The sequence below is a fragment of the Meles meles genome, chromosome 2, assembly GCF_922984935.1.
Source record: "Meles meles chromosome 2, mMelMel3.1 paternal haplotype, whole genome shotgun sequence".
In the NCBI taxonomy this organism is placed as follows: domain Eukaryota; kingdom Metazoa; phylum Chordata; class Mammalia; order Carnivora; family Mustelidae; genus Meles; species Meles meles.
Window position 1 is genome coordinate 203,023,068 of NC_060067.1, and position 10,262 is coordinate 203,033,329.

Here is a 10,262-nt window from a genome sequence, read left to right on the forward strand (position 1 = left end):
TATACCATGTAACGTAGTGTCTACCAGCAAAATACAGTTATATAAATTTAAATTAACTTCAGTAGAAATTTCCCTTAGCTCCTCAGTCACCATGGCCCCATTTCAAGTGCTCAGTAGTCACTTGGGCTTGGGTGGCCGCCGTATTAAACAGCACAGATAAAGACAGTTTGATTATCACAGAAAGTTCTCTTGCTAAGTGGTGGTTTATTTTGGGAGTCAGAAAACTGATCCTGTAAAGGGCCAGAGAGTGGATGTTTAAGGCTTTGCAAGTCGTACAACCTCTATCTCAACTACTCAGTTATGCTGCTGTAGCTCAGAAGCGGTCAGATAAAGCATAAAGGAATGGATGCGGCCGTGTCTCCAGAAAACCTTATTTTGTTTTTTAAGATTTTTATTTATTTATTTGACAGAGAGATCACAAGTAGGCAGAGAGGCAGGCAGAGAGAGGGGGGGAAGCAGGCTCCCTGCCGAGCAGAGAGCCTGATGCAGGGCTCAATCCTAGGACCTTAGATCATGACCTGAGCTAAAGGCAGGGGCTTAACCCACAGAGCCACCCAGGCGCCCCTCCAGAAAACGTTATTTACAAGAACAGGAGGCAGCTGGATTTGACATACAGGCTCTCTGCCAATCCCTGGCATAAACTTAAGAAAGTGATGGGGAAGATATCAACAATGCAATCCAACTGTAAAGTAGGATGCTTTGGGGCACCTGGGTGGCTCAGTAGGTTAAGCGTATGCCTTCGGCTCAGGTCATGATCTCAGGGTCCTGGGATTGGCCCCACATGGGGCTCCCTGCTCAGCGGGAAGCCTGCTTCTCCCTCACAATCTGCCTGCCACTCCCCCTGCTTGTGCCCTCTCTGTCAAATAAATAAATAAATAAAATCTTAAAACAATAAAGTTGGATATAGTTGTTACACAGTACATAGCACAAAAATTGAGGAACTTGGCTTCCAGTATTCAAAAACTATTATCCAATGCTGCTAAGAAGCTGCTTAGGGCAATGATGAACAAGCTTTCATTGTTTTGCTTTTGACTTACTCATTAACATAAAAAATATTAATCAGCATTAAAGTCAGCTGTAAGTCACTGTTCATTTGTCAATTGCAACCGTAAGTTGACTATGAAGAGAAGAATTTGGTAAGAATTAAAGAATTTTGTGAAAATCAATTAGCTACGTGGACTATGAAATACAGACTATTGCATATTATACTGTGTGTAAGTTACATGCATCACACCCAAAGTAAAATTATGTACATGTGTCTATGTACACATTGTTTTTTTTTTTTTCCAGAAAGCTAGTTGTTAAATGTTTATTAGTACCCCACTGGCACGTCCTTGTGTGTCTAAAAATGTGACTCAACAATGCATGATGATTCTTGGTGTATCTAAAGCCATCTGTCTATGTATCCATCTCTCTATCTATCGATTTTTCTATCATGGCCTTGAAAATATGCGGCTCAGCTCGAGGTCTGGGGAACGTCAAGGGGAGAAGGCCCCACCACCAAATGCCCCACTATGCTCTGAATCCACTACCACCATGTCAAAGACACACTTCACTGTGAGTAAATTTTATCTCAATTATGATTACTTGACCTTGGTAAATACCAAATGTCCACAGTTAATATTGAAATGTCCCAGTAGTATAGAGTTGGCCCATCAGACTGAAGGAAAATTATGTGAATAAATTTCTTTAGAAAAATGGGAGATACTGTTTGAACATATATTTGCATTGAATATTGCGAGTGGGGGCGTCTGGGCGGCTTAGTGGGTTAAGCCTCTGCCTTCAGCTCAGGTCATGATCTCAGGGTCCTGCAATCCAGTCCCTCATCGAGCTCTCTGCTTGGCGGGGAGCCTTCTTCTCCCTCTCTCTCTGCCTGCCTCTCTGCCTACTTGTGATCTCTCTCTCTCTGTGTCAAATAAATAAATAAAATCTTAAAAAAAAAAAAAAAAAAAGAATATTGGGCTCCTGGGTGGCTCAGTGGGTTAAGCCTCTGCCTCCGGCTCAGGTCATGATCTCAGGGTCCTGGGATCAAGTCCCGCATCTGGCTCTCTGCAGGGAGCCTGCTTCTCTTTCTCTCTCTCTCTCTCTCTCTCTCTCTCTGTCTGCCTCTCTGCCTACTTGTAACCTCTCTGTCAAATAAATAAATAAAAATCTGTTTAATTAAAAAAAAAGAATATTGGGAGTTGACAGAAACATGAGTAAAATCATTCTTTTCTTAGATAGTCACCTGAGTTTATGCCCTTCATTTTGCCGTGTTCCTTTTAAATAATAATATATTTTCAGCTTATATGGAAATATTCTTTGGTAGAAGGCAAAGGAAACTTTTTTAAAGGTCTTATTTATTTATTTGAGAGAGAGAGAGAGAGAGCACGGGGAAGGGAGGGGCAGAGGGAGAAGCAAGCTCCCCACTGAGCAGGGAGCCCAAGACCAGGCTAGATCCCAGGATCCTGGGATCATGACCTGAGCCAAGGGCAGAAGCTTAACCCACTGAGCCATCCAGGCACCTCAGTACAGGAATTTTTTATCTGAGATAAATACTCTGACTCCCTAAATCTAAAAACTCCCAATATGGGCACTCAATTCATGTGTGTGTGTAATATGTATTTTACTCTCTATGTATTTAATAAAATTTATCAAAGCTTTTTAAATAGCATTGAAGAAGTGTATATAATGCACTGATGCAGTGTGACAGACTAAGCCCAGGCAAAATAAAGCAAAGTCTGGATTTCTGGTTCTGGAAAATATGTTAGACCATTTCTCTGTGAAAACAAGGCAAGATGTTGCTATGAACGGGAGTCCCGGATGAAGCAATTTGCTGAAAATATCTCAGAAGACTTTGGCCCCTAAGACAAAACTTTCTGGTTCTAGAGATGACTGTCAGCATTTTTAAGCCACAATTTTAATCTTTAGTGACACTGGGTTGAAGGGCTCTTGATAATTTTTTACCTCTTTTAAAAATGTTTAAGATCATAAACAATAACAAAAAATCAAGCACCCAGAAAGGTTGTTCAGCTCATGGCCGAATTTCCTTTAGCTATGCTTTTGGAGAGCGATTTTAAAATTATACCTCAGAGGATTTCTTCTGTGTTACTGTATTCCCAATCATAGCCATCCTGCCAAAAAACAAAACAAAACAAAAAACCTAAAAACCAAACCAAACCAAAACCACCCACACATACACATACACACACACACGCACACACAACCAGAAAATGCTCTGAATATGTACTCCATTAAGTATGAAAACAATGCACAACAGGTTAAATTAATAAAAAGTATGTCCATTTTTTTTTGCCTATTGTTTTTCCACACTCCCTTGTCACTATGTCATCCTGATTCCACAGCTGTATCACAGTCTTGGTTTTTTTAAAGATTAAAAAGGTATAAGAAAGCAACCAATTCAAATCCTCTTCTAGAGAAGTTAATATTGAATTTTTTTCCCCCTCAAAGTAAAGTGTGGGCAAAGTAAATAGTAAATAAGCAAGTTTATCCCGAATGCTTAACAAACAAGTCAGTGAATGTGTAATATTTGCCACTTACGTAAATTGCTTTGTTAAATTAGTGTTTAAAATTTTTAATTTATATTTGTTAAGTTAAAACTTGACAGGATGGTTGTTTTTAGCTTTTCAAACCCTTACACTGAAAAATGCCTCATTTTTAAGTTGAAACTTAATGATCATGAGGCAAGATCCTTAGGGATTAATTTGTAAGTTGTCTGTAACCCTTTAATTGCTAGAGCACTTTAGAATAGTTGTTCTTAGTATACAAAGGGACTTTCCCCTTCACTTCTTGAAAACATGGTTAATGTTGGGAAATTTTTTACTGAATTATGTGCCACTTCCCCAGTTTTAAGAATTTTACTCATATAGGAAGGAGCCAGGTAAATGTTATAAACAGTTTAAAGGAAAATTCAGAACATCGAAAATTTATATAGTACACAAAAATATTGAAATGAATTTCAAATGGAGGACAAAAATGCAGTTTGGGGAGGGAGAAGGAAGTCAGTGACATCCTTACCAAAGAGGACATATGTTAGATACCTATCAGTTACCTACAATTTAAAAAGAAGTGCAAAACAGCTCAAAAGCAATGAATTAGGTTAGAATTAGCCATCCAGGAGGATGGGCTATAGTCAATGTATAGATTTTTATTGTCTTTTCAACAGCTTGTGTTGGTGACATTTGGGCACACATTTATACTCATAGAGGTGACAAATATGTAGACCTTAATTGACTTGATTGATTCCTAGCAAACATCACATGCGGTTTCTCTAGGGTAACAGAAAATCTCAGGGCATCAGAGGGCTGAAATCGTTTTTAAGACTGAGCTTATGAGCTTATGCTCATTGGCATGATTGTAAACTAGAATCATCTAGTAGCTAACAAAGCATTAAAAGAAAATTTAGTCACCACCACTATTCCAAAATCTTTATTGTCAGATTGACAGTGATTCATACTTGAGATTTTTTGGTGAGGGAACAAGTGGAGTATATTATAGTTATATATAGTGGGAAACATATTAATCTTTTAATAATAAATCCTGGTTGATTCCTAGTTTGATTAAGGTCTGGAATTTAAAAATAAGGTTTCTAACATTATCTGAAACAGTGATGTGTTGTCAGGATAATCGTTTTTCTAGTGATTTTTTTAAATTTTAAATTTTTATTTTTTTAATTTTAAATTTTTATTTTTTAATTTTTAATTTTTATTTTTTATTATGTTCAATTAGCCAGCATATAGTACCTCATCAGTTTTTGATGTAGTGTTCAATGATTCATTAGTTGCATACAACACCCAGTACTCACCACACGTGTGCTCCTAAATGCCCATCACCTGGTTACCCCATCCCCCCACCCCCTCCCTTCTATAACCCTCAGTTTGGTTCCCAGAGTCCAGAGTCCATCATGATTTGTCTCCCTCTCCGATTTCTTCACTTTCAGTTTTCCCTCCCTTCCCCTGTGGTCCTTTGTGCTATTTCTTATGACCTACATATGAGTGAAACCATATGATGATTGTTTTTCTCTGCTTGACTTATTTCACTTAACATAATCCCCTCCAGTTCCACCCATGTTGGTGCAACTGGTGGGTATTCATCCTTTCTGATGGCTGAGTGATATTCCATTGTATATATGGACCATATCTTCTTTATCCATTCACCTGTCGATGGACACCTCAGCTCTTTCCATAGTTTGGCTATTGTGGACATAAGCTGCTATGAACATTGGGGGATATGTATCCGTTCTTTTCACTACATCTGTAGCTTGGGGGTAAATATCAAGTAATGCAATTGCAAAGGTCATAGGGCAGCTCTATTTTTAATGTCTTGAGGAACCTCCATACTGTTTTCCAGAGTGGCTGTAACAGTTTGCATTGTCATCAACAGTGTAGAGGGTTGCCCTTTCTCCACATCCTAGCCAACATTTGTTGTTTCCTGTCTTGTTAATTTTGGCCATTCTAACTGGTGTAAGGTGGTATCTCATTGTGGTTTGATTTGCATTTCCCTGATGGCTAATGACATTGAACATTTTTTTCATGTGTCTGTTAGCCATTCATATGTCTTCTTTGAAGAAGTGTCTGTCCATGTCTTTTCTAGGGATTTTTTTTTTAAGATTTTATTTATTTATTTGACAGAGATCACAAGTAGGCAGAAAGGCAGGCGGGGGGGAGGGGGACGCAGGCTTCCCACTGAGCAGAGAGCCTGATGCGGGGCTGGATCACAGGACCCTGAGATCATGACCTGAGCTGAAAGCAGAGGCTTAACCCACTGAGCCACCCAGGCACCGCTTTTCTAGGGATTTTTAAGTGATGATTCCGAGTTGCCATTAGGTGGCACTATTGCATCCTTAGTAAATGTGAGTTCCGTTTGCTGCCCCGAAGGAAGTGGAAGTCGCATCAGACTTGATGGCCAGACTTGATCCCTAGCCGCTTCATTTGACCGCTCACTCCTAAGAGTCTACTCAAGCCAGCAATGTTGCAGTCCAACCCTGAAAGCTGTGATTCTTCTTAGATATTTGGAGCTGAGCCAATGAAACCCAAGCATCACTTCCCCTCTTCCGGCTCGTGCATCTTTGCAGAGCATTCCGTCCTACCTCGGACCCTGCCACGCTGCCTGTCTTCCAGTTCTCCCACCACTTGCCACTGCCTTGTGGGTCACCTGGGCATGGCCCTCCTCGCTGGATGCACTCCTATTTGGAAGCCAGAAGCAGGAGATTTTACTGTAATACTCCATCGTTCCGGCTTTTCTACACAAATCAGAGCATTGGCAGCATGGGGCCCTTCTCCCAGAGCACAAGAGGAGGTAGACTTTGCTCTCCACCAGCAGCTGCTCCTGTCTTTCTTCTCACGCCCCCCTGCTTTACCCTAGTTATAGTACTGGCTTGGCCTCGGCAGGCATGTGGTTTTGCCAAGTCTGATCTAAGCTGTTAAGGAGTAAAGGTTTTCCCAACTGTCCCCTTAGTTAGAAGGTTCTCTCACATCAATAGAATCAGTACTGACATTGTACGTTTGTACCTTGGTTCTTCTCCTTCATCTCCCTTCCCCCATTCCTTCAAAATGGACCCCTCTCAGTTTTCAAGACACGCTTTGACATAATTGGCTGATGCCTCAGCATCGTTGCCGTGCAGACATTTCAGCCATTGTTAGGGCTGACCATCTCTTAGACCCCGCTTTGACCCTCTTCTCCTTCCCTGTTTCATCTGACTGGTACCAATGTCTTTTGCATTGAAACAAACACACACACACACATATGTTTTGTTTGCATATATACATACAAAATATAGTTTACAAACCTAAAGCAGCTTTGAAATTAGAATATCAATTATATCAGTGTTTTCCAAGTTTTTCCCTAAAAAGGAGAGGGTGGGGAGAGCGTGAATGAGAGCATTCTGTGACTGTAACATTTTTTGGAAGCTTCTAACAATATTAGGAATTTATGAGAATTTCACATTTGATGCCATAAAATGTATCCATATTTTTAATACAAAATACATTTTTAAATTAAACATTTACTATCAACTCAAACTGATGTTTCAGAAAGATGACTCCTGCTTTTTTCTGGGGTCTTGAATGTATACCTAAGACATGCATTAATTATTTCTGAGGGAAAAGTACTTCAGAGGTTCACTTTATGAGTAATAACTATGGTCTTTTTGTTTTTTTTAATTTTTATTTTTTAAAGATTTATTTATTTATTTTAGAGAGGAGTGGTGAGGAGGGGCAGAAGGAGAAAATCTCATGCAAACCCTCCTATGAGCACCGGGCTTGATCCCACGACCCTGAGATCATGACTGTGAGCTGAAATCGAGAGTCGAACACAGAACTGACTAAGCCACCCAGACTCCCCTAAATATGGTCTCTTTAATTTCTCCACCAATGCCTGGAGACGTCATACTGAAAAATGCTAAAAGTTAAAATTTAGAGACTGCATGGTTATTTTAACAAGAAAATGAGTTTTTTAGTCCTAGACTTGTGGTTAAATACCAGGTTGCCAGTTTCTAGTTGTTTTGTGCAGGAGACTTACTCAACATCTTTGAGCTATAGTATCCTAATCTCTATGTATAAAACATAGGGGTGCCTGGGTGGCTCAGTCAGTTAAGCATCTGCCTTTGGCTCCAGTCATTACCCTCTGGTCCTGGAATCAAGCCCCACATCAGGATTATATTTTAAGCATAAAGCAGCCAATCAATACATCGTCACTACTATGATTATAATTTAGACAGTAGTATAAGTTCTAAATTACTGGTTTTTAATCTCTAATGGGTGGAAAAATACTTATCTTTACATATAAATCAATGTAAATAAAGATAAATTACTTATTGCCTAGCAAACTATTTTGGGGGGGTAGATAAAATCATTATACTATATGGTTCTCAATCACAGTGAGTTTATATTCTTAAACTAATGTCACATACCCCCCTTTCCAAAGAATATAAATAAAAATCTTAAAACTGGTATTTCTGAAACCTAGGTCTTCTTATAGCCGAACTGTCAAGGAGCTTATTAAAAATTCCGCTTTCTAGGCCTTCTGAATCAGAACTCTCTGTTGCCTGGACTTCTAAATTAAAAAAAGAGAAAAGAACAAAAGAGCTTGCTAAACATAAACATTAGGAATCACTGCAGTAGGTGACCGCTCACTCCCACTTTGCTTAGGACTTTTCTGGTTCTGGCACAGGACGTCCCATGTCCTGTGTTCTGACACCTGCCCTAAGCCCACACCAGCGTGGGTGGTGAGTCACCCTAAAAAGGCCGATGGTGGGTATTAAGGAGGGCTCATATTGCATGGAGCACTGGGTGTGGTACCTAAACAACGAATCTTGGAACACTGAAAAATAAAATAAAAAAACAGAATTTATTACCAAGATCTAACTATGTAACAAAAACAACACAGTGTTTGCAAAGCCTTGGCATTTAAATTAAGCTTTTGAAAAACAGGAAAGAAAGGAAGAGACGTAAGTAACAATTCCACCAAGATGAAGCTTTGTCAAGAATCAAGACTGCTTACCTTTGAAAATCACCAATTCATTCCTGGTGTTCGGCTGACCTCTGGTGGAGGGTGCTTTCAACTACAACAAATTGAGAGTCGATTTGGGAATGAAATACACTGTACATTAAATTTCTCCTTTGATATTAGACACATGGAGGAAGCGCTCTGTGATTATGCCATGGATGTCCTTTCTCAGGCTGTGTCCGTGCCATAGAATCACATAGTGGGGATGACCACCCACTGCTGCCCTTGGTACGCACGGTCTCCTAGTGACTCACAGGAAGAATCTGCTTTGCATGAAAACTGTAAGTAGAGGGGCGCCTGGGTGGCTCATTCGGTTAAGTGCCTGCCTTCAGTTCAGGTCATGATCGCAGGGTCCTGGGATGGAGCCCCCCATCGGGCTTCCTGCTCAGCAGGGAGCCTGCTTCTCCCTCCACCTGCTGCTCCCCCTGCTTGTGCTTTCTCTCTCTCTCTCTGATAGAGAAATAAAACCTTAAAAAAAAAAAAAAACTATAACTAGAGAGTCAATGTAAAACCGAGTCTAAGTCCCAGTCTCTGCATCTGATGTACCCTCAGCTCTAACATACCATTGCCCCAGATTTCCAGGTGTCTCTCTTTTGCTTCCTTCAGAACTCTGATTAAATGCTGTCAGAGCCCTTCCTGCTCTCACTGCATAAATACCAACACTTTCCCTGATACTTTCTCTTATCCTTAGCCTGCTTCAGTCCTCTCCACTCCAGTCAGCCACACCCAACATCTCTCATTTCTCTCTCTCTCTCCCCGCCACTGTTTCTACTAGAAAAACGCAGGGACTTTGCCTAAATTGTTTGCTGTTACATTGACAGCATTTAGGTCAGGAGGCCTTGTAGGTTATTAGCGGGTGCACAATATGTATTTACTGAATGAATGAACGAATGAATGAATGAATGAATGGTCGATTTTTAATTCACGTAATGCCAGCTCTCCGAAAGCCAGCCAGCAGCCAACACAATGCATGAATCCTTGCAAATCAAAGTTTTAGTTAAAGGAAATCACCCTCCTGTTGTCCTCTCACAAGGAAACGCCCCAGTTACCTAATTTCACAAACTGGAAATAGAGTGATGATGACAGCCAGGGTGCCTGGCAGGCCCGGGCAGGCCCGGCACAGGCTGGCTGTGAGGCGGTGTGGGGCCCCCGGCGCTGCGCGGGTCTGAAGTCTTCCAGAGTCACCTCAGGCTGGGTACCAAAGCCCTTGGGCAAAACCCCAGGAGGTCAGGGCTGGGTGGGGGGATCTATATGAATCTTCCGCATTACTGGATGAATCAAAGAATTCGTGGGCAAACAGGATGGAAAGTGAGAGGCAGGAAGATTAGAAAGTGCTCCCGCAGAAGGCCAAATGCCAAGCTCCATGTTGGTCCGAACAGTAGGAGAAGCATGTCTGGGTGGGAACGGTTGCCTAGGGACTTCCTAGCTTTGAAATGTGGGCAAGTCCAATCTTGCTGCATTGTTCTCATTTCAAAAGCAGGACAAAGAAAGGAGATCATCTGCGTAACGTCCCATGGTAAGTACTTGGCCAGTGCGAGCTGTCTGGTGGGGGCACACAAAATGGATCGAACATTATTGGACAAGTCATGCCATCCAAACACGGTGCACCTGCGTGTCCCTCACCGCACTCTCTCCATGACCGTCCACTCTAAACAACCCAGGGGTTAACTTGGTCATTCCCATTCTTCCCTGATGTTTGTATATCCCACTAACTTTTATTCAGTAGTTCACAATGGGCCAGAAAACCAAAAACCAAC